This window comes from Tenrec ecaudatus, chromosome 15 (genome assembly GCF_050624435.1).
Source record: "Tenrec ecaudatus isolate mTenEca1 chromosome 15, mTenEca1.hap1, whole genome shotgun sequence".
Lineage (NCBI taxonomy): Eukaryota > Metazoa > Chordata > Mammalia > Afrosoricida > Tenrecidae > Tenrec > Tenrec ecaudatus.
Genome location: NC_134544.1, coordinates 12,657,445 through 12,684,392, shown reverse-complemented (window position 1 = coordinate 12,684,392; position 26,948 = coordinate 12,657,445). Strand labels below are relative to the sequence as shown.

The following is a 26,948-nucleotide window of genomic DNA, read 5'->3' as shown; positions in this document are numbered from 1 at the left end:
TGGAAAAGAGACTCATGGACAAACATGGCACACTATGGGAAGATGGTGACAGATGCATCTATCATCTCAGGAGTGTCAAGGTTTGTAGGTTGCAGCTACTAGAAATGAAAGGCCTCAGTAAGTGCCTTCCTCTAGAGCAGCGATTCTCAGCCTTACTCATGCCGTGACCCTTTAATACAGTTCCTCATGTTGTAGTGACCCCCAACGATAAAATTATTATCATTAATACTTCATCACTGTCATTTTGCAACTACTATGAATCAGGAGACTCCTGTGAAAGAGTCATTCGACCCCCCAAAGGGGTCAAGACCCACAGGTTGAGAACCACTGCTCAAGATCCAATATTCTTATTGTTATTTCTAGCCTCAGAAACAGTAGACAATACATTTCTGATCTTTGTAGCCAACCACTGGCTACATTTTGTTAGGGACGTCCCATCCCACTAAGACAGACGGCCCCAATGGCGAAGACTCCTGCTGTGGTGTTCCAGACATGCTACAATGCTTTCTGCCCTCCACTCTTCAGAGTAGCTCCTGTGCATGTTTATGTAATTGCAAATCTGAATCTGTGAGCCCTACGACTGCTACAGCGGGATGAGTGTTATAAAGAGCTAGGCATGTTTGCTGTACAGTAGAATAAGTGCTTGCTATTCCTCCTTACATTGTTTAAAACTTTCATACTCTGTCTCCATTTCAAGTAAGCCTCACTCCTCACCTCCCCAAACAACATCTACACACACACACACACACACACACACACACACACACACACACACACATTCTGCAGTGCCAATGTAACTTCAGGCTGGCTTAAAACTATGTCTTGAGCCTTCTCTGATCTGTTTCATTATCAACAAAATTGGACAACTTTTTCTGTTGGAATTGAATGGCTCCCACAATCAACAGGAATGGTTTTTGAAAGTTCACCCGATGACTTCATCAATATCCTACTCAGTGGCTTTTGAGCAAGCACCATGAAGCTGGCTGAGAAATGCTTCCTGGCATTCTCTGATGAAGTAGAAAATGTATGACCATTCTTATTTATTGTGTTTTAGTTATTCTTTTTGTGTGGAACTTTGTTAGGACTGGGAAAAACAAAACAATGCAAAGCAAGCAAAGAACTAAAACTGAACCAAAATTCTGACATGAATAATCCCCACTTTTCCTGAGATGCCCGCTGGGAGTGGGTGACATGACAATGAGGATGTCTATACAGAAGAATTTTACAACACCTTTTTCGGGTTTGAGGCAAAGCTGATAAATGTGATATGTAAAGGTAGAATGATTGTTTTTCAGACACATTCATCTACTAAAACCATGTGTGTAAATAGAAGTATATGACTTTAGAAACACCTGAACTTACTGTCATAGAGAAAATGTTATCTTCAAAGTTACTCTCATGATGCTGCAGATTAGAAGACGGGCTTCTAAACACCAGCATGGTAGCTGAAAATCCTCCAGCCACTCTGTGGAAGGACAATGTGGCTACCCGCTTCCTTAAAGATGTATACACTTATATTAGGTCATGATAAATCAGAATCAAATCGATGGCAGTGGGTGTGTTAATATATATATATATGTATGCATGTGTATGTGTGTATTAATTGTCCAAGATCATTCATATATATATGAATGATCTTGGACAATTAATGTCAATGGGTTTCCCAGTGTATGTGTTATGTGAATTATAATGCCATAATTAGTTATGATTTCTCTATTTTTTGTCTCTTGATTCTAATATCCATTGCAATTGCTCACTGAAACTCCCAGGGAAAAAAGTCATGATTAATGCGGTTTTTAAATAAGTTAACAAGTTATAATACCAATGATAAATTTTCAGGGTAGTTGCTTACCAAGACATGTTACAGCCTAAACCCAAAGGCATTCAGTTTACGCTCATGAGTCAAGAAAATTCAGATCCCTGCAATAAGTGCCTAGTGTCACCCCATTCTAGAGACCTTCTGCCTGAGCCCAAAGACACTGCTCCACTTCTGTGGGTGGCCAAATCCATCTTCCTCCAATTAAATGACCAGACGCACCTCACTCTGAGAGCCAAACCCCTAGAGAAAAACACCCCTCCTAACTTGCTACATGGTCTGCTAAGTCCATTTTCCTTTCCAGGTTATGGCTCCTGGTCGTGCTGCTGCTCCTCTGATGCTATAGCTGTCATCTGCATCCAGGGTGTTCACTGAACAGGAATCTCAGGCCCAGAGGACACACTTCACTCATGGCTCTCGCTAGTCTTGAGACCCCCCCCCCCTCCTGCAGCTAAGAAGGCTCATTTTCTCCACACAGGACACTACCCCAGGGAATTCTGTTCAAAATAACTCATAGGTGAATCCAATCAGTATCTTCCCACACCTTCTTTTCATGCATGAAAAAGTCATTTGGTGGGAGTTAGAGAGTCCAGTTAGAAGAGCCATATTAAATAATGCACTGCCCTGGCAATTATTCTCAAAAGAAATGTCAGATAAAGACCACTACACAATGGGAGATGCTTGAACAGAGACCCACAGACTGATCAACGTAGACTCCTGCACTGAGCATAAAAAGATGTGTTGTTGTTCGGTGCCATACGGTCAATTCTGACGGATATCAACCTGGTGTACAGTGGAAGGAAACAATGCTCACCCCATCCCATCCTCACAATGTCATTTGGCTTGAGCCCACTGCTACAGCCACTGCTTCGACCCTATTTTTGTGGGCCTTCTTTTTTTTATGCTGCCCCTCTACTAAACCAAGCCTGATGTCCTTCTCCAGGGATTGATCTGTCATGGAAAAAATGTGGCCAGGGTTCTCCTGAGAGACAAGGATGGTGGGACCCGGCCAAGCCCTCAAAGAAAAATGGCCATCACACATGAAATGCTCACACGAATGCTAAAATGATTAACCAGCCATTTTTACTCCACAGGATCTGATTGTGTCAAGGTTGGATGCATGGCTGCTAACTGAAAGATGAGGGATTCAAATCCCGGAGCAACTCTGATGTTGGGAAGACTTGGCGATCTGCTCACATCAAGGCCACAACCTAGAATACCCTCCAGATAAGGCCCCTGTGTGCGACAGGGATGTTAAGGGTCACTGAAACAAAACACACACTCAATCCGAGGATCCATTTAAAATGAGAAGCATTCTTTCCTGAGTTCTATACATAGAGTGAGAGCCCCTGGGCCATGCAAACTGTTAATATATTAACCAATAGATTGGTGTTGCAAGCCTATCCAGGATTACTTCAGATGAAAGGCCATGTGAAAGTCCTATGGAACATGCTTCTAACACACATGGTATTGCCATAGCCTGCATCTATTCTACTGTGACAGATTAGTTTTTAAATACATACATTGGGAGGTAACTTAGATCCACCAAATCCAAACAGTGGTGTAACATAGAGAATAATATAATAATAAAGCTGAATATTCAGAAATGGAGCCCTAAAGGCACAGTGGACTATGGCTATTACAGGGCAAGGCTAGTGGCTTGAAACCACCAGCCGTGCTGTGGAAGCGAGATGAAACTTTCCACTCCCTACAGTGACCACAGCGTCAGACACCCACAGACAGGTCTTACTCTGTCCTATAGGGTTATCACGAGTTCATCTCCCTTAAACGTACATAAAAGTACATAAAACACCTAAAATGTGAAAACACAACAGTCTCTCATCTCTACTGTAAAATTAGGGACACATACAAAGAATCTCAGTCCCATACTTTACATTAGAGAAGACACACACACACACAAACACACACACACACACCTTCTATCGAGTTGATTTTTGACTCACTACAACCATACATAGTGGTTCTGAGGCTATAAATCTGTATAGGAGTAGATAGCCACAATTTTTTCCCAATAAAAGCAGCTGGTGGTGTTAATTGTGTTGCTTGTGGTTAGCAGTTCAATATTTGCCCCTGAAACTCTAAAACCTCTCTGTAGCCTTCTTGGAATATCCACAAATGGAGGTGCCCTTTAGACTATTGAAGCCCTGGTGGTGTAGTGGTTATGCATTGGGCTGCCATTCAAATAGGTCAGCAGTTTGAAACCATCAGTGGCTTTGAAGGAACAAGCCTGGGCTTTAGACAATTCTTGTTCAGGGAAACCACAGGGCAGTGCTTGCTTTGGTTTATCCAAGACCAGGCAGAGATTTATTTCTGGTGGAAAAGGAGAGGCCATTCTTTGGGCAAGAATCAGGAAGTACTCTACTGATAACATTAAAGATGACAGTCGAGCATAATTTGAGGACAAACTCCCTTTTGCCTATCACTTAAATCACCTGCATTCCTAGGAACTGCTGAAACGTGAGAACCTTGGCATCTGACTGAGGAATGGTTTACAGAACTAATTTATCTTCTTGAAGTGAAGGGGAGGCCAGTGTCTTTCTTTTTATTAATCAGCATCTTCTGTCACCATGTCCTGGTCCTGCAGTGACCTCCTTCAGGGTTTTGCTTTCTCCCATGGATCTCTGTTGCCAGGCACTGAATCAACAAGATTCAAGATCCTTGACTATGTTAACCAGGGCCCTCTGCAAAGTCACATTGGAGCAACAAAAAAAAAGTCTTTTTTTTCTTTATTATGGGTTGAAAAGCAAATTCAGGCACATTTGTATAAAATACGGTTTTAATTAGACCCAGAGAGGAACACAGTCTTGGTTTTTTCTCAACTTCCTTAATTATGAATATTAATTCTAGAAGCCAGAATAACTTTTGCTTTATGGACACAGACCTGCTTGTGGAATTATTCTGCACTGTCCATCAGGAAACAAGTCACGGGTGAAATTCTGTTTTCTTCATTAATGTTTGATCAGTCAACAAACTCTGAATGAAAGAGGAGAATATTTTCAGAGATGCTTCCAATTAAAGCAAAACAAAACAATAAAACAAAGAAAAAAAATTCACATTTAAAGGCACGTGTAGTTTCCAAAAGTCAGGAAGGGCAGCCAGCCTTGATGGTTATGGAACTACATGCATCTCTAGCACCACAGAGGCACACCCTTAGAGAAGTATTTCCATTTGCTCGGGCTCTTTTTACAGTTGTGTTTAATGCTAGGCATACTTTCAAAATGACAAGTATCATCAGCAAACATTCAATAATAGTCAAACACATTGCTAAACAGTCTGAATATGTCACATCTCTGCAGATGCTGAGATCAATGATCATTAAAAGCCTCATTTTCCCTGTTGAGATCCGTGAATGGGTATAATGCTTTGTGTGTGTACAGACTTAGTCTTTCTCATCCCAACATTATAGACCCACATGTTTAGAAGTTGGGAAATAAAAGTAAAGTGACACCACAATTTTCTTTTTTTTTTGTCACCATAATATTAAGATGACAAACATCAGGTATCTGGAATATCTTCATCAACATATCTTGATGGAACCTATATTTTTATTTTACTCTCTGAAATTTTGACTCAGAACTTGGCATGTGAGTTTATGACAAGACCTGTACAGAGCATGTGAGGTGAAAATAGTGCGTGGGCAGATTGTTGTTGAATGCATTTTATGCCACTGATCTAGAGAAAAGCACTTTGTCTCCTTTTCATAAATCCATATCCATTTCTGTGCTTAATGCCGCAGCAATATAATAGTCTATGTCACTTAAATGACATCTATATTGGTTTTGTAGGTCTGCCTTTACAAAAAAAAAAGTAAACACTGTGCTATTGCATTTTCTAAATCCTCACTTTGAAGAAAATATTTTCTGAGTAACATTCTCCAGGGGTGTACTTTGTGGGGAGGGCAGGGGTGGCAGGACTAAGCTATATATTCACAGATATAAACAAAAATAATCATAGAAAGGCTATTGAGAGATTGAAAATCTCTTCGGTATACACAGTGAAAACAATACTGCCACTCCTTTGTTGTTACCAGAGGAACAACACAGATCATTTACAAACCACCAGCAGGATGGCATTGGATACAATCTATGTGTTTGGCTGCTTTCATGGTACAGAGGGTAGAGGAGAGCAAACAGCCAGGGAAGGCTTTTACAGAATATGTAACATTCATAATGAGTTAGTTTAAGGTTCATTTGAACTTAGTCCAATAAGAGATAGCTTTAACACTGAAAAAAATGGAAAAGTTCCTTAAACATTTAAGAATTACACATTTTCAATGCTAAGCAGAAGGTCAAGACACATCAGCATGTGTATATCTGTGTATACATATTAATTGCTTGGGGATATGTTGTCATAATACTACATACTTATATTAGCCAACTGAAGTGGAAAATTGAGATAATTCTCACAATAGGACTTGTATTTGCTTCAATGATGTGGATATTTAAGATGAAAATAAATTTGTGTGTTATAATTGCCTCCATCTTTCAACATTCCTTTGTATGTTGACACAATATTTTGATGCCAGTCCCAGTAGTAAGGAGTGATTTTTAATCTTAACATTGAGCCTTATGAAGACTTATGTCATAAATTAAACCTGAAAATGCTAAGTATCAAAATCTTTTGAAGAAATGAGATAACAATTTTACAATCGTTGCAGCAAAATATTAACCAGTAATGACTTATGTACAAATAAAGTACCTGAAACATCATCTGTCTAAACATGAATTCTTTTAAAGGTCATTGCTTAATGTGTCTAAAGCAGCCAGATTCAATTTGGGGAGTAAACAAGAGCAGTTACTTGCCACATGTGGGTTAAAGATTTCTTACACAAGGCAACTATGTCGCACAGTTTTACAAGGGTGTAAATATAATTTAACACTCAGTGGTCTAAACCCCAACCTTATTTGTGCCTGCTGACAGTGCCCAAGCCGAAAAAATGAAGGGCACTGCGGTTTCCCCAGTGGTGACAAGGCTTACTATTGATTGTCTGAGCATGGGTACATGTTTTCCCCTGTTTCAAAGGTAAGAGTTCCAGCGATTCTCGTCCAATTTTCTCGACATCACATTTACATGACATGGCCATTTGAGGCATATTACCCTAACTTGCTTTTTCATGACTGGATAATGGACACATTTTACCCAAACATTGGGAGACTGGTTTCACACTCCTGCCAAGTGAAGGATGCTTACAGAAAGAGAGGCGTCAGGATGTTCACGGCTCTGCTTCTTCTCCTTTTGGAATTCAAAGAATTCAGGACCAGTTTCAAAGTGCAATTGCTATAAATAATGCACTGCGATTTGGAAGACAATACACACACATACAATCAGGTGCACATATAATTACATATTCTTAATATTTACACATATATTTATATATACATGTGCGTGCATATATATGTATGTGTTAAGAATATTCAGTATTTACTCAATATGTATTCTTTGATTATTAGACTGCAGAGCACAGGAAATATTACTATATCAATCAGGTCACCAAAGAGACTTACAATATTAACATTCATTAATTTTGTAACAGATAACTTAATTGTACAAATAACCCAAAGCTATGCAATTAGGATGTGATTATATTCCCATTTCTTTATGACAAAATGAACTTATAGTTCAAGCAACTGGTGCAAACAAAAAAGGAAACTATGAAATTAGGTTACAAATCAACTTTTAAATACCTATTCTCCTTTGCTACTGACTAAGTATGAAGGGATTGTTTAATTCTTCATGTTTTATAACAATTTCTTATTAAATGACTTTGCTGGAATTGAGCCCAATAATATTCTTGCTTTTCTCATTATAGCCAAAGTGTCCTACATTATGTTGGGATGATGGGACCATTTCTTTGTTGCTTTTGGTTATGTTGATGCTCACAGACTGAAATAAATAACATTTAAGCCACGGTGTGTATTGTCTCCTTCTTTGGTTTTCCAATCTTCGTTATAAATTACATTTTTAAAGGGAAAGGAATCACTTAGGAAGGCCTAACGAGTCCTAATTTTCACCTCCAAAAAGATGGTGATGATATCACAATTTGACTAACGCTGATGAAGGTCTTAGTCTTAAGGGAAGGGCTTGTCCTAATGTTCGTGATAATATTGATAGCCACACATTTTTATATTAATGAAGAATTTTACTGGAGATATTGTAGCTCATTTTAGTTTACTTGATTTTTTTAAGTTAGTGTGGCAGATAATTTGTTTTGCTTCCAAAATGATATATGAAAGCATTTTAGAATGTCTTTATTTGAAAAGAAAGAAGTATTTTGACCAATAAAATGTAACCCCCATTTATGATATGTAGTGCAAAAGGGAGATCGGAAAACTACCAGGTTTCTAAATTATTATGTGTGAAAGCAGCCATGCAAGCTCACACTTATTCGTGGTGTGTTTTGTACTTAGGTGCCTTTGAGTTGGCTCCAGTGCATCGCAACACTTTGTACACATGAAGGAAATGCTTTCAGGCCCTGTGCTTTCTCTATAGATGTAGATATACCCACTGAATTGATCCATATCATTGAGGCTCTATTTTTTTAATGAACCTCTACTTTTCCAAGAATTGTGTCCACTGGGATGATTCCTGGGACAGAATCATCCTCTTATGTTGTCTCTCATTCACAGTCTTTACGTAGATCATAAATGTTGCTCAGCACAAATGAACTCATTTGAAATTCAAACAAAGTCAACTCCTAAATCCACCAACTCTGAGGACCAGCCAGATGGCTTGCATTCCATTTGATTCGTTGTATTGGGGAAAAACAATATTTCCTAAGATTAAAAAAACAAAATATTCTAACTTCAAAATTTTAGAATTTTAACTAATCTATACTGATTTCATTCATATCCAGAGATTTTTGGCATGAGGTAACTCACAAAATTTAGATAAAAATACATGTTCGGTGGAAGTTATTCTTTTAGGAAATTCGATGACTTGTACATACCAATTATGACACAAAGTGGGGTCTTCAGGTCCAAGGCCACTTTGGTGGATGCATACATTTGACAGCATGGTGGACACAGTGACTGGACAATAGATATTATGAAGTCCAGATAACTAGATGAGGACTCCCAAGATATCTGAAAATTAATCTAATGGTTTACAGTAATAATAATGGGGACTTTAAGAAACAAACTGTCTGGATAGACTAGATTAAAAAAAATCCACAGAAATGCATCTGTATATAAGACACAGTTTTATATAAAGGGTAATTGTACATTAAGAAAGCATCCCAAACCTGTGCAGTCCAAGCCCATAAGTATGATATTAGCTCATATGTTTGATATCACTCTATAAAGTCCTCTTCAGACTCACAAAACACATGTAATTACACCGAATGCAGGACAATCACGGGCCAGTGGGTAGAAAATCTTTGAATTCAGTGGTGTTGTAAGCATCTCACCTCTGGCAGGGGTCACTATGTGGCTTCCCTGACTCCAGAGGCCTGGGTGCATCAGGGTAAGTCCATGTGCCTTCTCCAGCTGAAGGCACTTTTGTAGTCCGTGTCTTGTCAGCTGCAATGTCTCCCAGGGAGTGTCTTCTTCTCGGAGATGTCTCGCATGAAGTGAGCAGACAGCAAGTCTGCCCCACCTCCAAGGAGGAAATACACGTATTCCCAGAATTCTTAGGAGAAGGCCATGCCCACACAGAGGCCTCATTGGCTATAACCCAATTGACAGACCAGACTCCACCCCTTCACTCTTAATCCTCTGAAATCCCAAATTGGCACCAGATTATGTAACTACCACCCAAAAGATCGCTTTCCAAAAACTACATTTTAGAGTTTGGTATTAATTCCTAAACAATAACTATAGACTTCAATGTCAAGAATTATTTGCTCAACTTTATTATGCCTGCTATTCTTGCATAAATAGAGTAACCATAAATATAGAGTAATACCATGACCACAAATTAAGCCAAACGGAATTTCTTTTATTTTCTTTTTTTTAAATCATTTTCTTAGGGGTTCATACAACTCTTTTCAAAATCCGTACATACATCATTTGTGTCCAGCACATTCGTACATATGTTTCCATCATCATCATTCTCAAAACACCTGATTTCTACTTGAGCCCTTTGTATCAGCTCCTCATTTTCCCCTCCCTCCCAACTCACCCTTTCCCCCAAACCCTTGATAATTTATAAATAATTTTAATTTTATTCTATCTTACACCATCCGATGTTTCCTTCACCCAGTTCTCTTCTGTTGGTCTTCCAGGGAGGAGGTTATATGTAGACCTTGTCATCTGTTCCCCCCTTTCTCCCTCACCCTCTCTCCACGTTCTGGATATCGCCACTTTAACCACTGATCCTGAGGGGTTCATCTGTTCTGGATTCTCTGTTTTTCCAGTTCCTGTCTGTGCCGGTGTACATCCTCCTGTCCATCTGGATATATAAGGTAGAATTGGGATCATGATAGTGTGGAGAAGGAAGCATTTAAGAACTAGAGGAAAATTGTATGTTTCATCGTTGCTACACTGCAGTCTGACTGGCTCGTCACCTCCCTACAGCCCTTCGGCAAGGGATGTCCAATTTCCCCCAGATCGGCCCTGGGTACCCACTCTGCACTTCCCCTCATTCACAATGCTATGATTTTTTTTTGGGGGGGGTGGTATTTTGTGCCTGATCAATGATCCCTTCGATGCCTTGTCATCTCACAGGCTGGTGTGCATTTTCCATGTGGGCTTTGTTCTTGCTCAGTTAGATGGCCCCTTGTTTATCTTCCAGCCCATGTAACCCCAGATTCTATACAGTTTGACAACTGGGCACCGTCAGCTTTCTTCACCGCATTTGCCTATGCATCTGTTTTGTCTTCAGCGTTCATGTCGGGGTAGGCTGGTGTGCTTCTTCCGTGAGGGTTTTGTTGTTTCTTAGCTAGATGACCGCCTGATTGTCTTCAAGCCTTTAAGACCCCAGATACTATATCATTTGACAGCCGGGCACCATCAGCTTCTTTCACAACTTTTGTTTATGCACCCACTTTGTCCTCAGCGATCAAGTCGGGACAGGCTGGTGTGCTTCTTCCATGTGGGTTTTGTTGTCTCTCAGGTAGATGGCTGCTTGTTTGTCTTCAGGTCTTTAAGACTTCAGGTGCTCTATCTTTTGGTAGCCAGGCACCATCAACTTTCTTCACTACATTTGCTTATGCACCCATTGTCATCAGCGATCATGCCAGGCAGGTGAGCATCTCAGACTGCCGAATTGTTAGAACAAAGTGTTCTTGTGTTGAGGGAGTACTTGAGCAGGGGCCCACTGTCCATATGTTTCCTTAATACTATTCCTCTAAATATATGTACATTTAAATAGCTCTATTTCCCCCTCGTGGTATATAAATATATTTACATCTTTATATGCCTGTATTTAAATCTCTATGACTCCCCTTTCCCTCCTAGTTCTTTCCTCTGTTTCTTTGTACTTTCCTCTTGTTCCACTATCATGTTCTGCCTTCATTTAGGTTTTAGGAATTCCTCTTGGTTACATGGCCTTTGATCCAGCCCTTCCAGGCTTCTCACACTCTCCTTGCCACTGATTTTGGATCACTTGTTATCCCTTGTCCTTAGGCTTGTTAGCATCCTCTTACTTTCCCTCACCTCCCCAACCCCATGTCTCCCAGAATTGTCATCCCGTTGTTCTCTCTTCTAGCTTGTTTATTCCACCTATCCCTTCCAGGTAGACATGCTATATACTATCACAAGATTGATTACCACGAAGTAACAACAGAAAGAAAAACAATAACAACAACAACAACACACACATACACACAGAAACATATAAATTGTTCAGGGTCTGTTTGTTTTCCTTCACGGGTGCTTTACAGTCAAGTCTGATGGGGTGCCATGCCCTGGCACCACCTCTATCCCTGGGAACTTCATTGCTCTGCTTCCCCCGCTGCTCTGCTGCATGCCCCCAGGGGCTGGCTTTGGCGTGGTGAGCTCATGGCGGGCACAATTCCCACTCTGTGTCTCTAGTGTTGTCCCCAATGGTGCTATGGTTTAATGGAAAATGCTGTGTCCCATGGTGGGGCTGGCCCTGTGGTCATCTCTGTGCATTGCTTTTCTGAGCAATAACATTGTCCTCAGGGCTTGGTGAGCCAAGATGTGCTTCATTCTTTTATTTTTTCCACTATGCAAACTTGTTGGCTCCTGTGTGCTCTGACCAGACCAGTCCCTCTTCCCCTCTTCTTGAGCTGTAGCGCCAGTTCTGTCCTCTGAAGTGAATTTTTCTTGGGGAGAGGGTGGTGCTGTCCACTTAGTTGGTAATGGGGCTGACCCCTCAGGCCTCTCTATCAGTTACCTGCTTCATGTCAGTGTGTTGGATCCTTGTCTTGGAGCTCCGGGTTGAAGTCTGGTCTCTCTTTCCCCGTGGAAACATAATCAACACCCTCCCCCTGTGTGGGTTAGTGCCCTGTTCCACCAGCTACCCATAGCCAAATGGATTTTCAATGGATGCATAAATAGAAAGTAAATTACAGAAGGCTAGAAAATCTATTGTCAATGAGAATAAATGTATAATACGTCCTCTAAATGGATTTTTTTCTTGCCCTTGAATAGCAAGGACAACAGCTTTGCAGGTAATGGCAACAGGCTATACATTGCCTCCATAACCAACATTTTTGCTTCATTTCATGAAGCAATTTTATGATATTCTGTGATGGGGAAATGCTGTAAGGGGTCCATTGGTCTCCCAACCATGTATTGGTTTCTTTTCTTGATTTACTACTTTGGGTGTCTTTTTCTGACGTCAGTGTTTTCCATTATGTGAAGTCACTTGGAAAGGAAAACCATGGTTGCTTTACTTGGTGGATTCTTTTTCCTCTACCCCTAAATTTTCAGACTACGTTTTTCACACATTTGTGGCAAAGAGTCTGACAGAATTCTGGTGCTTTGTTTTAATGTATAATTCCTCTTTAACTCCTAAACAAAATATACATATATAACTAAATTAATAGGACTTTCTAGGGGCATTTAAAAGTCCTCTTCTATTCTTTATAGTTCCACTACATTGACCTTGTTTCCAGTCTTCATTCATTTTCATAGTGTTCTGCTTGAACATTTGATTAACATAACCTCCATTTACCAGTGCTTGAAATTCCTTTGCCTTCACCTTTCTCACCTACCTTTTCATATTCTCTATTTTCTTCACCTTTACACAATGAAAACCTTCCTGGGGAATTATGCTTTGTACTCCATGTAACCCTCTTGAACGATGATCTTCTCTTTGAACAACTTGAAGACATGTAATTTTCTCTACAATATCCTATGTTTCTTTGTCCTCAAAGAAGTCTTGCATTCAGTAATTGGTGCCACAACTTTGGACCATAAGCAGAGGCCTTTTCTATCCTAACTCACCTAGTATACTCTCTGAAATATAGTGAGGTTCAGAAAATAGCTGTGTACATCTTTTCATTAAACAACATTTCTCAGAGTTTTGGTGAAAGGTTTCTGATCCAATTAGGTTTAGATTTAATCCTCTGTACCCATATATTTGCTCACATTGGTTCTGTTTCCCAAGTTCAATCAACCTTATTTCTGTTTAGGTTGTTTCATTGCCATGATTTTTGTTCCCCTCCTTTCCTGGTCTTGCAATTTTTGGTAAAAGTTGACCAGTGCCCTCCATTCATGATGATTTGTTTTGTTATTAAATAAAAGGAACATAATATTCATAGGTGTTATTACTTATGGTAGGAATCAATTTTTATTTAGTTGAACATATAGGATTAATTTCAGTTTAAAACGTATCTCATCGCAATAGACTTCGGAGCCTCCCAGGTATCTCTGTTGATGCAATGCATCTTACTTTGTTGTTGTTGTTGTTGAAGATTTTTGAATCTCATTCTACAAACACCCTGCATGTTATGCCATGAGGCATTCGTCTTTGTTTCACTTCATAACATCTCTGAACTCCAGCTTCTTCGTTTTCATCATTATTTACTTTCTGATATTGAAAAGCATCTTGAAGTCATAGTGGCTAAGGGACAGGTGTGAAGCAGCCGCACTGATGCCATTACATCTGCATATGAGGACTTGCTGAAATCTGTTCTTATTGTCAGTACTTCACTCAAGTTATATGCATTATTGTCACTTTGTGTGTTGATGTCAGTTGCCCTTTATAAGCTTCTTAAGATTGAAAATATGCTTCAGCAACACTCAAGTTAGAGACAAAAATGTTATGGTGTTCACAGATGGGAAAGAGCGAGCAGTGGGGTGCAACATTTATAGCAATGAAGACTTCAAAGGGAGAGTCACAGCTATTCGATCTTGTCTGGCAAGGCATCATCCAAGTTCTCTATGTATCTATGAAAGAAAAACAGATTAGATTATATGTAACTTTTTCCTGATATGTGTGCAAGGCCATTGCAAATCTCATCGAAGGGATGGAAACAGCAGAAGGGAGAAATAGCTAAATTCTTATGAATTGATGAAAGAACGTCTTGAGTGATGAGATGAAGGTGTTACTGATACATACACTGTAAATAATTAGTGTCATTTTTTATGTCTGTTTATAATTTACAGGTTTTTATTTCTTATCAATGATTCAACAAATAATGGTGTATCTTATTAAGTGAGGTTTATTTAACGTCAAAGGTGAAGGAGAAAATGTTAAGTATATGGGAGAAAACGAAGAGATGTATGGCTAAATTATAAAATCTCATCTGGCTACGGCAATTCAAAATTATATTGTTGCAATTGCATGATGTGATTGAGGTTTGACCTTCTCAGATGTGCAAAGGGTGTTGTTTTTGTTAGGGGCCACCCAGTCAGCTCCAACCCCTCGGGCGGCCGAGTGCCAGAGAAGGAAGCGCTGTCCAGCCCGTCGCCATCGTCACATCGTTTTTATTTCTTTTGTTTTTTGGCTTGAGTTACAGCCACTGTGTCAATCCATTTAGAGTATTGTTCATTTTCCCTGATACTGTATTTAATCCAATATATTGTCCTTTTTTCAAAGACTGGTCTCTCCTGATAACATGTCCAACATATGTGAGGCAAGAAGGCCTCTATTCTAAGAAGCATACCGGCTATATTTCTTCATCGACAGATTGTTTTGTTCTCTGGCAGCTCATGGGACTTTCAGTGTTCTTGGGCAATAATCAAAGTGCATCAATCCTATAGGCTTCCTTATCTACCGTTCAGTGTTCCCGTGCAGATGAGGTGATTGAAGATATCATGGCTTTGGTTAGCTGCACCATAGTACTCACTGTGGCTTCTTTGTGGGCTCACACTGAAACTTCCCGTCGATCCCATGCAGCATATCTGCCAATGCAAAACATCTTTCCATCACTGACTCCTGTTTCTGCGACCTCTGATTGTGGATCCAAGTAAAGTGAAATATTTGACAATTTCAGTCTCTGTCTAGCAAGATGTCCAGTTGGAAAAATTGTAGAAAATAAAAACCATAGGGATAAACCCTATAAAGATAAAATTTATTGTGAAATATAGTGTTCCAGTCATGTAAAAACAGGGGCTTCAAAAAGTTTGTGGAAGTATTCTGTTATCTTTCATTTCTTTTCCTTGGCTGATTTGCAGTCCCCTGGCTGCTAAGAGTTACAGTCTTAGAAAGCCACAAAGGCAGTTCTATCATGTCCATAAGACCACTATGACTTGGAATAGCCATGGAAGTTGATTTGCTCTGTTTTGTTTGGGGTTTGGTGTATATACACATGCATGCTGGTGTGAGCTCATGGATGTTTTGGGTATATAATTAATTTTCCAGCACTTTATGAAATTGAAGAATCTCTTTCCCCCTCTATATAACAACATAGGAGTCAGGCAATAGTTCTGTAAAAATCATATCTCTTGTCACACTGCTCTGGGTCTTCATAGAAGCCCCGGTGACATTGTGGCTTAGCAGCAAGGTCAGCAGCTTTATCCCACTAACTGCTGGAACAGGAGCATTGTCCACTTCATAAGGATTTGTGGGCTCATGAATTCTATAAAAGGGTTGCTCTGACCCAGAATCAACACTCCAGCAGTGGGTTTTTGTTCAGCTTGATTTCTTGGCTGTATAAGGAGTCCTTGTGAGGCAGCAGTTCAGTGCTTAGTTATTAACCAGAAGGTCTACAGTTCAAACCCACTAGAGGCTAGTCTGGAGAAAGATGGGGCAATCCACTTCCCTAAACATTTACAATCTTGCAAACTCTTTAGGGAAAAAACTTCTCTGGCTTGTAGGATCCCTGTGAGTTGGAACCCAGGAACCATCACTTCCGTGTTGAAGGCGACTGCTGAAAACCCCATCACTGTATTGTGACTTCCACTTGCATTTGAGACTCACATTATCTTCAGGTTCATTTCCGATTGTTTTATTATAATACCTTTCTGGATTCAGTGGTATCTTTAAACATAAAAACTCAACTTCCCCTGCGGGATTTTGAGACTGTAATTCGTTATCAGAATAACAAGTCTCATCTTCAGTCCACAGAGCTGCTGATGGTTTCTAAATACTGAACTTGGGGTTAGGAGGCGAATGTGAAACCACTGCCTCACCAGGGCTCCATCAGTAATTAAACACATCATGAGTCTGAGATGTAATCCTTAGCATTGTTTTCTATAATAACTTCGTTGCATCATCACGATTATTTGTGTTTGAGTCATGGTGGCAGTAATTGTTTCATCCAAATCGGTACGAGATTCGTCCAGAATTACATTTAGCAATGTTCCATTGTGATGCATAGGTTTTCCATTGGCTTATTTTTCAGGAGTCGATTCCTAGACGTTTGTTCCTGGTTCATTCTAGCTGAGTCTGGAAGCTTCATTGGAACGTGTCCAACAGAGGCAACTTTGTTGTATAGCGTCCTGTACCAGCCACAGCTAGTCACCACAATAGGACAAATGGACAGAGAAGTGGGGATCTCAGTGTCAGTCCTTTTAACAATGCACTAAACTGTATTTTAAGGCGCTGTAGTGGCTAAGACATAGTAAGTACTCAGTTGGTAACCAAAAGATTGGGGGAGCAAATTCACCCAATAGCATCAGGTGAGACAAGTCTGGCAACTTGTTCTCAGGAAATCACAGCAGTGAAACCCCCACAGTTGGTTCTACCCAGGTCATATATGGTCCCTAGAGCATAAAATCAAGAGCATCTAACAAGAGGGTGTGAGTGGTGGAAAGCAAATATATAAACCAATTGACCTAAACTTATTGTAAATGGTTTCATTTTGGAATGAAAACTCGTAAGGAGGAAGGAAGGATGTCAGGACAAGTGGTATTGGGCCTTAAAGACATTTAAGACTTCACGTGGCTGAAGGCAGCAGAAGTACGCCACCACTCTCTACTTTCCTCAAAACTTCAAATGCTTATGGAATACATTTTCACTGTGTTTTAAATTTTATGGTTTGCATTTTTAGACACTAGCTAAGACAGTTTTAGGGCACATGGGGAAGTAAATGGATGGCTCTGGCAGCCAATGAGATTGATGTGTCGAAATAATGGATTATCTCCATGGAGGCAGTTTACTCAGAATATCTTAATTGATTTGAGATTGACTGACAGGATGGAGGGTCCTCTGCCTGCCTGTGATTCAGAGACTTATTTCAGAATTGCATTATTCACTTAATCTCTCGGCAGCACCATTGAACTTGGTCAAAATGCCATGTTTGACTTCATATATGAAATTAGTGTCCTTATTTAGTATGCAATCAATTGATAGAGATACACAGATGTTACATTTTCAGTGGTCCCCATAGACCTTGAACCAACTCAGAGTTAGTATAGAGTCAATTATTTTCATGGTTTTGGAAAGTTGAGTTAATTGGATGATTGGCCTTTTTCATAATTCAGTGCTATTTTAAGTACCCTCTTCATGAAATTAACATTGATTTTTAAAATTCAAAAATAAAGATGAACAACTGTTAAAGGAAACAATTAACATTATTTTAAAAGTAATTTGAAGTCATAAACTTCATTAAGAAACCAATTTACACATCCTAATTTCTTTCAAATACTATGTGGTCAAACTTCCGGACCTTATGAAATGGCTGTAAGTTAAGTTACTATTATTTGCTCCTTTGTGTGTGCATGTATTCGAATACACACTCATTCGAGTATAAACTGATCCGACTACCAGCCGAAGCACCTAATTTTAACACAAGAACTGCATAAAGAATATGTGTACACACACACACCACACACACACCTCATTGGAGCCTCACTGTCCTATTATCTCAAGAACATGCTGAGGTCTCAGCATCTTATTTCCTCTGTCCTTCTGCAGGATAGAGCAATAACACCATGGTCAACTAGAGAATTGTAGGAGACCTAGCAATACACTGAACACAGACAAATGTGTGCTAAGTGTTGATATCTTCCATTAAACACATGAATTATTTTATTCCTCCCAGGGAACCACAAAGTACAAAATCTTCTTTACTCCTTGGAAGACATAACAGGTAATTACCCAAATTAGCAGGAAATGTAATATTTTAATAGCCCTGCTGTATCCTCTCCATGATACATTATCAGTATATTACAATTTAGGTCTGAAAAAGAAACTATAATGAAACTCATGATTGGAAAGTGATAATGTATTAAAATATTAATATCTTAATGGGAGATGTAATTTGAACCAGATAATGTTACTGTGATAGAAGATGTAAGAATAGAAAAACAAATCTTCTAGAACCCGATGAACTCAGTACACACTTAAAAAATAGAACTTTATGTAAACATGTTGGCTGACAAGGTAATAATGAGCATGTTTGGAAAGATTCACTGAAAAAATAAGAGGTAAAATGAAATGTTTAGAAGTAATGCACCTAGTTAGTTCAGTATAAAAGTATTTTCCTTAGTCTTAAAAAATGTTTGATATGGTGAAGCTGTGTTTTAGAAGTGGTTTAGCTTGTCTTCCTTAAATAAACACTTTCGGTAAAAAGTAAAAAAAATAAACATATATATAGTAACAAAGCAATTGTATTGAATTAATAATGTCCTCATTTCTACAATTTTTATTCTGCTTGAAGACATGGTATACAAACCCTATTATAAATAAAGAATTGCTGTACTCTGATATTAACATTTAAAACATGTACCCTCATTTAAAGAAACCAGGGGGATTAAAAGGCACTATTAAAAATCATAGAACACTTTATTAACCAAAAATAGAAAAATATGAGGTCATTGTTCCTGAATTGTCTCCCTCTAGGTCTAGAGACCTCAGAGGTCAAGTTTCTACACTTTTGATCTTTTCCCAAATAATCCGGTGTCCTTCCATTTACACCATGCATGGCACAAAAAGTAGCATTTTAAAAAATCACCTTAAAAAGATTAAGATAAGTGAATTTTTGAAAGCCCTTGTCTGCAGATATCCATTCATTATATGCATATTAAAACACGTTTGGGCTGAGTTAACCTGTACAGGTATGAATTGGACCTCTAATAGCAATACGTTTACACTTTTATAAAATTCATCCAAACGACAGATATAACGCTCTTGATTGATTTTCATCAAGATACTGAGATTAGTCTCTTTAAATGTATGAGTACACTTCTACAAATGTAGGAATAAGTAAATTAATTGTCTTTAAGAAGAAAGAGGATGTTTCAGTATATTCATTCAAATCTGGACACTTTTAAAAGTACTGTTTTCCACTTAACAATAGCTTAATGAATCTGATCACTTTAGTGTTTCTTGAACATAATAATATAATGCATTTTTAATAAGTGATTCTACTACAATGATGAGAGATAATACAAAAATGCAATGTCCTCGAATAGAAACTTCGTTCATACACCTCAGCAGAGAATTTGCCATTGTTATTAAAGATAAACGAAGAAAGTTTCAATGAATTCAAGCATATCTTTAAAAGAAATCAAACATAGCAATTACTTTCACATGGAAATATTTTTAGAAATGTATAAATGTAAAATTCACATAAAATGACATTAACTATTTGAAAGTGAAACTTGCAGTAGTCTTTAGTATATTTAATATATCATAAAGCCATCATTCTCACTAGTATGGTTTTCCCAAAATGAAGCCAAATACCTTTAACGGTTAAAGTTTAATGTGAACCAGGTTAGGCCCAGTATCTCAATAGCATGGTAGTGATTCCCCAGGATGTGCTCTAACAGACAGGGTCATCAGATTCATAATGGGATGTGCTATGAGCAGCCAGTCCGTTGTAAGATTAGAGTAGAATGCAATATCCTATGCAAAGCACAGCTCTAAATTCAGTTGAAAGAAATTTCAGTGTGTCTGCTTCTCATAGGAGTAGAATGTGTAGAGATGGTTGTTTATATTTTGCTGAGTCTGGATTCGGCATCTGGGTCATGTTCTGACCTGTGGTTCTTGAGATTTAAGCCAGAAGGATGCCATATTGCCTGCCTGTCCTGGGAGTAGTCACCTTGCTTTCCATCTTTGGATTAATTCACCTCAACATACACCAGACTGTCCTCTTCCTAACAATCTTGGGTTCATTACCCCCCAACTGTTACCTACTCTGGAGAAATTTCCATCTGAACACTTCACCCTAGCACATGGAACTGGTCAATTCTTTAACCAGGAGCCATTTTCTTGATTTAAAAAATGTTTTTACATATATAAGTATCAATATTTTGATCTCTCAAGAAAACCCACTCTAAAACAATGTTTATTAAGCAAGTTTTTTTCAACTCCTTCCAACAACCACCAATTTTTTTTTCTGTCTCTGTGGATTCACCAATTCTGGATATTTTGTATATCTATTTGGCAGCTCTCCAAGAAGTTAAGCACACACCTTCTTTATGACCCAACAATTTTGTTCCATTTTTTTGGTATAGCAAAATATTTTAAAATGCTTTTTGATGATATAAAAGAAATATGTGTACGTGCATGTTACTAACAGTATTATTCACAATAACTAAAAAGTAGAAATGGCATGCAATAGTTTTTTGTGCCAACATGGCACTTGTAAGTTGATATGGGTGCAGTTTAGCTTGTCAATCAGGTTGCAACTTGAAAACTTCATCTGGAGATGCCACCAATATAAATAGCTCTCTAGAAGTGGGTCTCTCTCTCTGCCTTCACCTCCCTGCTGGTGAGCCACACTGAAACCTGCTTCCACCACCATTAGATCCAAAAGACTTTGCATCTATTAGCCTGTGATCATTCTGTGTCTTGCATCATTGCATGTGGCTAAGTTAGTCTAATGAGGGACTACTATTGGACCTATGAACTTGATCTGGACTAGGCTGGGACATTTTCCTGATACACAATTACATCTTGCTATAAAGCTCTTACTTACACATTTGTGAGTGTCACTGGATTTGTTTCCTAGTCAGTCTACTCCAACCAAACACACAGCACAAAACCACCACGAGAAGATAATTGGCTGAGGTAGAGTGTGTCCATTCAGTGGACTATCACGATGCTGCCACATGCATGAACCTCAACACGTAGGCTAAGTGAAAGATTCCAGCTATACAGTGATTTTAAACAATGTCTATGGAAGTCAACGTCAAATTTCTGTGAATGCTGGATAACTTGATGCCTCTTGACGTTATTGTCTACGCATTGAGTTGTAAGCTCTGTGACATTGTGGTGATTGGCTTCAGAATGAAAGCTTTATACCAAAACATACATTTCATATGAGAAAAATAAAAAACACTTTATACACAAATAATATTCAACTTGGCATTTTATTACTACTTAAAACGTGTTTTGAACCTGCTAAGAATAAGATTGTGTTATATCATGGAGCTAAGATAAACCTCTGTGTTCTATCTGGCCCAAATGTTCTACATTATATGAAAAAGTCTTAAATACAAATGTTCTCATTGTATCTGCAATTCATCACGTTGTTGGCTTATACAATTAGTTGAAATTTAAATTTGTTAATAGAGGGGAGATATTTAGAACAATATTAGTTGCCTGACCTCATGCTGTAGTGGAGTTACACATTGCACTGCTAACCACATGATCCGCATTTTGAAACCACTAGCTGCTCTGTGAGAGAAAGGCATGGCATTCTACTCCCCTCAAGAATTGCACTTTCAGAAACCCAGAGGGCAGTTCTACTCGGTCCTATAGAATCCCCACGAGTCACATTTGAGTCAGTGGTCCTTTATCTCACCTATGCAAGGGATTGCCCTTCCTCCTCCAACTCTCCCACCTCTGTCTGTTGGAATACATTCTCCCCCATCACCACAACCTCCCTCCAGTGCCCCTCTGCACCCCACACCCCGTGACCACAGTGTCCTTTCCCCTCAGGGAAATAATAACTCTTCCTGATGCTTCACTGAGTCTTGCACTTAAGGTGTAAAGCATTCCTCAGCTCACAATTGTCTTGAAAGCCATCAACTGGTTTAAGTTGCCTGAGAACAAACTGGAAGGAACAATATGAACTAAAAGCGATGATATGAAAATCATTAAAATTCTAGATATTGAAGACCTAGAAAAACTTTCAGTGCCTACCAAGGACAGCAGAAAAACAGATACCATTAATGACACGCAGATTCCAAGATCAAAGTCAATGAGCTTTCAGTGATTGACGGTCAAAGAGCTCAGAATTTCAATGTCCTTCTCTGGAGCTTAAACTGTCCAATGACAGTAGGGAGTGAGGAAGGCTTTAGGACTGCCTATCACTGTGGTCTAGACGGGAACAGGCACACAGGTACAGGGAAGAGATAAGAGTCATGACACACAGAATCCAGGAACAGGAATGAGAGTAGTGATACCAAAAGGCTAGGGGGGATGTGGGGAGAAGAGGGGAGCAAAGGGGAACCGATCACAATGATAGACACATAGCAACTCACGCCCCTTCCAGGTGGACAAACAATAGAAACTGTGAGGGAACAGAGCTAGTGGTCAGCATAAGATATGAAAATAATATTTTTTAATTTATAAAGGGGTCACGAGGGTGGGTGGGAGAGGAGCTGATATCAAGGGCTCAATAGAAAGTAAATGTCTAGGGAATAATTTTACCAACATCAGTGCACATGTGCTTGATACAATTTATGTATGGATTTTTATAAGAGATGTAAGAGCCCCCAATAAATTGATATTTTAATACAAATATTTTTAGGAGTATCCAATGATGAGATAAATCAAGGAAATCTAACCATGAACAAGCTGGTAGATCTGCCTGAGGATATGTTGGGGTAGCTCTTGAAATTTCTTCCTGCACTATTATCAGCAAAGGTTCCAAATGCTATACTGCAAAAAGGCATTTGCAGGGTGCTTGACAGTGGTCAGACCTGAAGTGGAATCAATTACTAGAGGCTCAGAAGAGGTGTCCAGGAGCAGTGCCCAGAGGCAGTGGTTAGAAGTGATCGTGGCTTTGGGAAATTACATTAAACAAGGTTAAGGAGGAAATGCATATGGAGTCAAGATACCCAGCCTAATGAAGATCGTGGATGCATAATCCAGTGTAGACACTTACATTGCCCTTTTGCACCAACTCTTAACAATTGTGGAAAAGAAATACCTCAAGTTTCTCAATCTACATGAAGAATTGTGGGAGTTCCCCGAAGAAGCACAAGTAAACATGACTGAACTGGACAAAGAAACAAGTACCCCCCCAAAAGTGGCTTGAAAACAGAAGAGACCAAGCTAGACTATCAGCAATCCCAGGTCATGCAGCCCAGAGACAAGTTTGTGTCTTTGGTCAGCCAACTCCAGCTTGTCTGATGTTGAAGATTTTCTACTTGAAGCTGAATATTTGTTCATGAGAGCAGGGAGCACTTTGGGGAAGAGGCTGGCAAAATACAGCCAGCTGAGTTCTTGGGTGTTTTTGATTTGTTTCTTTAAGCTGTGTCCAAACAAGAAAATGAAAACATAAGAAGAAGGAAGGAGAGCTCCGAGCTCCCACGGAAACTCAGCTAGCTCACAGAACTATGGGAAAGGACACTTGAAATGAGAAAGCAAAAGAATGTGAAGGTGGCAAGTTCGAGGATCTAGTTTCAGCTTTGCACACAGGAGAAGTCTTTAACAAAGACCTTTCTAAACTGAAACGGAAACACAAGTGCATTACCAGCCAGCCGAAGGAGAGCAGCCTGGAGAGACCAGTTGTTACAAAACTCGATTTCTCATTTTCCTTGTAAACTTTTAAAGAAAACTCATCAGCAGCTCTTTAAAGTAATTAGAATGTTGGATTAAACTGCATTCCTGGTTTATAGTGGCAACTTCTTATTATTCGTCTGGTTCTTCTTTCTCTATCTCTCTCTCCTCCCCCCTCTCATGTCTGTGTGTGTGTGTGTGTGTGTGTGTGTGTGTGTGTGTGTGTGGTACATATCAAGCTAAGTGTCATCTGGAGAATTCCATGGATGATTAAATCAACAACAAAACTTATATTAATGTATGTGATCAAAAGCCCTCTATATGCATTCATTTTGACTGTGACTCATTTTCTTTCCCTAAACACCAGGACTGTTGAGAAGCACAGCTCTACCTCCTGAAAGAGTTGACAGAGACATTCACAGAGATAATTAAAAAAGTAAAACTCTTGTGATATTATACGCTTTCCAAGCTTTACATACTTAGAAATAATTTCCATTGGTGAAATTAGTGTTGGGAAAATAGAGATTAACATGGATACTTATTACTAACAAGGGGATGCTGGGACTTCCCCTGGGTAATGGAAGGGACATCAAAGACTCTGTGACTTTGGTGGGGGGTTAGAGTCTGTCAACATTTCTTAACACTATCAACACAAAATCTCAATTATGCAGAATGTCAATCAAGATTGTCTACATATTTAAAATTTGAGCATCTTTTTTTTTCTGTCCCCAATCTCACTGACTTCTCTGCCAAGTGCCCCTGATTTCTTCAAATTGCTTTTGCAAAGACCACGGCTTATCTCAACATAGTCCACACTGCTTGGAAAGAACAGGGTCTTCAGAATGTGCTTGTGGTTCTAATAACAGAGATATATAATCTGTAAAAATAAAATTTCCACATAGGACCTAAGAGGAGAAGTTCTCAGAATGAATGAAGATTATAAAAAATGATAATATATTTGTGTATGTATATAAATGTACACATATAATTTGGTAGTTCGAGATTATGTCAAGTATGCACTAAGAAAGAAGTCAAACTTCCTAGTCCAGTCATAGCCTGATGCTATCTCCTTGGTGTCATAAACCATTTGTGTAGGAGCCAGATGAACAGAGATGATTACTCTCTCACTGCTCTTTGTCTTCTTCCTAGCTGAGACTTCACTGGTACCCTGTTTCTGCCACCATGACAGCCTCATGTGGATGTGTGACCCTGAGATCGGTGAGTAGCCTGCCATGCTTCCACTGGCCTTGGATCTGTATGACCTTGAACTCCCAGGCCAACTATGATCTTCCTGCTTCCTGCTCCATTACTCTGTGTCACCAACCTGAAGCTATGTGAATCTGAAGAGGGCCCTGGCTTGGATTGGATGTCCTTGGGTTGGACAGGGTAAGGATGCCAATCTTTTGATTTAAAATACCTCTTGATACAAAGCTCTTTCTTATACATATATGAGTGTCATTGGATCTGTTCTTCTGGGCAATGAAGCCTCAAACATAGTATGTAATTTTAAACCTTACTTATGTTTTGAATCTGTGCATTTTTGAATTTGTTCTCTCATTTCTTTTCCATTAGCTTCCTTTACAATTGTTACAAGTTTATCCTCCTTTTAAACTAGCAACTTCACTCAATGTTATCTAATTAATGAGCTGTGCAGAGCAGATTGTAACCCATACAGTTGGGAGGATGAACTTACTCAACACATATTCATTTATGTAAAAATAATTTTTTCATGGCTTATATTATCTGAAACCTTAAATAATATAACTGTATATGCTGTAGTTTTCTGTAAGTCATTTGTATACAATAAATAAAAGGAAATAGTTACTTGATAAGTTAATTTCCATGTTCAAATGAAACCAGTTTTTACAATAAGTGAAATGTTGAATTTCCTCCAATTTGCTTAACAAACATCTATTGAAGGTGAGGTACGTATCAAGGTTTGTCCGAATTACAGGCATAGAAATGAATGTAAAAGAAAAGCTCGGTGGATTGTACAGCACATGCCCTTGTGAGGAGACCGATAGTCATCATGATTGGTCATCATGCAATGTGTTGAGTAATGCTGAGTGTAGAAGTGAAAGTAAGTCTGTGGAAGTATCCAGGAATGTAGACATTATGACAAATATACTATATTTAAATAAATGGAAAAGCAAACAAGAACGGTGTTAAATGCTCCTCTTGAATTCACTCATCTGTGTGTTTATCTACAAGTTAAAAGATAGCTGCTCAACAACTGCATTGATGTCAAATACGGAATGTAATCTGTTTATCCCCAAATTTGACGTGTCCGTCAATCTCTCTGATCTTAAAAGGAATCTTCAGACACAAATTCTACTTCATGTTTTTAACATCATTATCTTAGCTCTCCTTGACCTTGAAAAAATACTAAATTTTCTTTCTGATTACCAAATGAGAGATTTTATTGATTTTTTTAAGTCAGACTCGCACTGAGGGTGATGAACATGAAATAATTTGCAGATGTGATTAGCAAGAAGTCAGCTCTTAGCCTGAACTAGCAAATGGCCATTATTTCATACTAACTATGACAAACTGCATACCTTTTCAAAAGTACATGTTCATTCACCAAGAATGTGTATGGATTTGAACTCTAATGACTTCTTTTAAATTTGCTTCTTACTTGATAGAATTTTGTAGGATTTCTTTTATAACACAAACATATACATTACAAAGAAAGGTTAATAGAGTCATTCTAAAAATAATATTATGATTTTGGGAAAAAAATAATTATAGCTAACAAAATTTTGACAAAACAGATTTTAAATAAGCAGATCAAAGCCATGCTCCCCTTTCCTCACATGACACTCACAGGGAAAGAGAGTGTAGCTAATGGCAACATAACAAGAAAATACATTTTCAAGGTGTGTTGATTGAGACTGAATGACACCTCTTTCAGTCCTGATTTTTATCTCCTCCAGTTTCCTTAGACAGCTAAGGGATCTTGGGTGTAATTTTTACTTATCTCGAACTTCATAGAAGCAGCAAAACCTTTCAGAGTTTCCTCAAAACCCAAGCATTCAGCTAGGGTCCCTCTGATCACACTTTAATCTGGAAAATTTACATATCATAACTTTTCCCAAAAAGTTTCCAACAAAATTTCCTAACAAAAATTTGTGTGCCTGCA

The 26,948-nt window shown here is 38.8% G+C and overlaps 1 pseudogene; it reads left to right on the top strand.

Moving 5' to 3' along the window:
* Positions 1-24: 24 nt before the first annotated feature.
* On the top strand, positions 25-23,850 carry LOC142428069 (disheveled-associated activator of morphogenesis 1 pseudogene; annotated as a pseudogene).
* Positions 23,851-26,948: the final 3,098 nt, after the last annotated feature.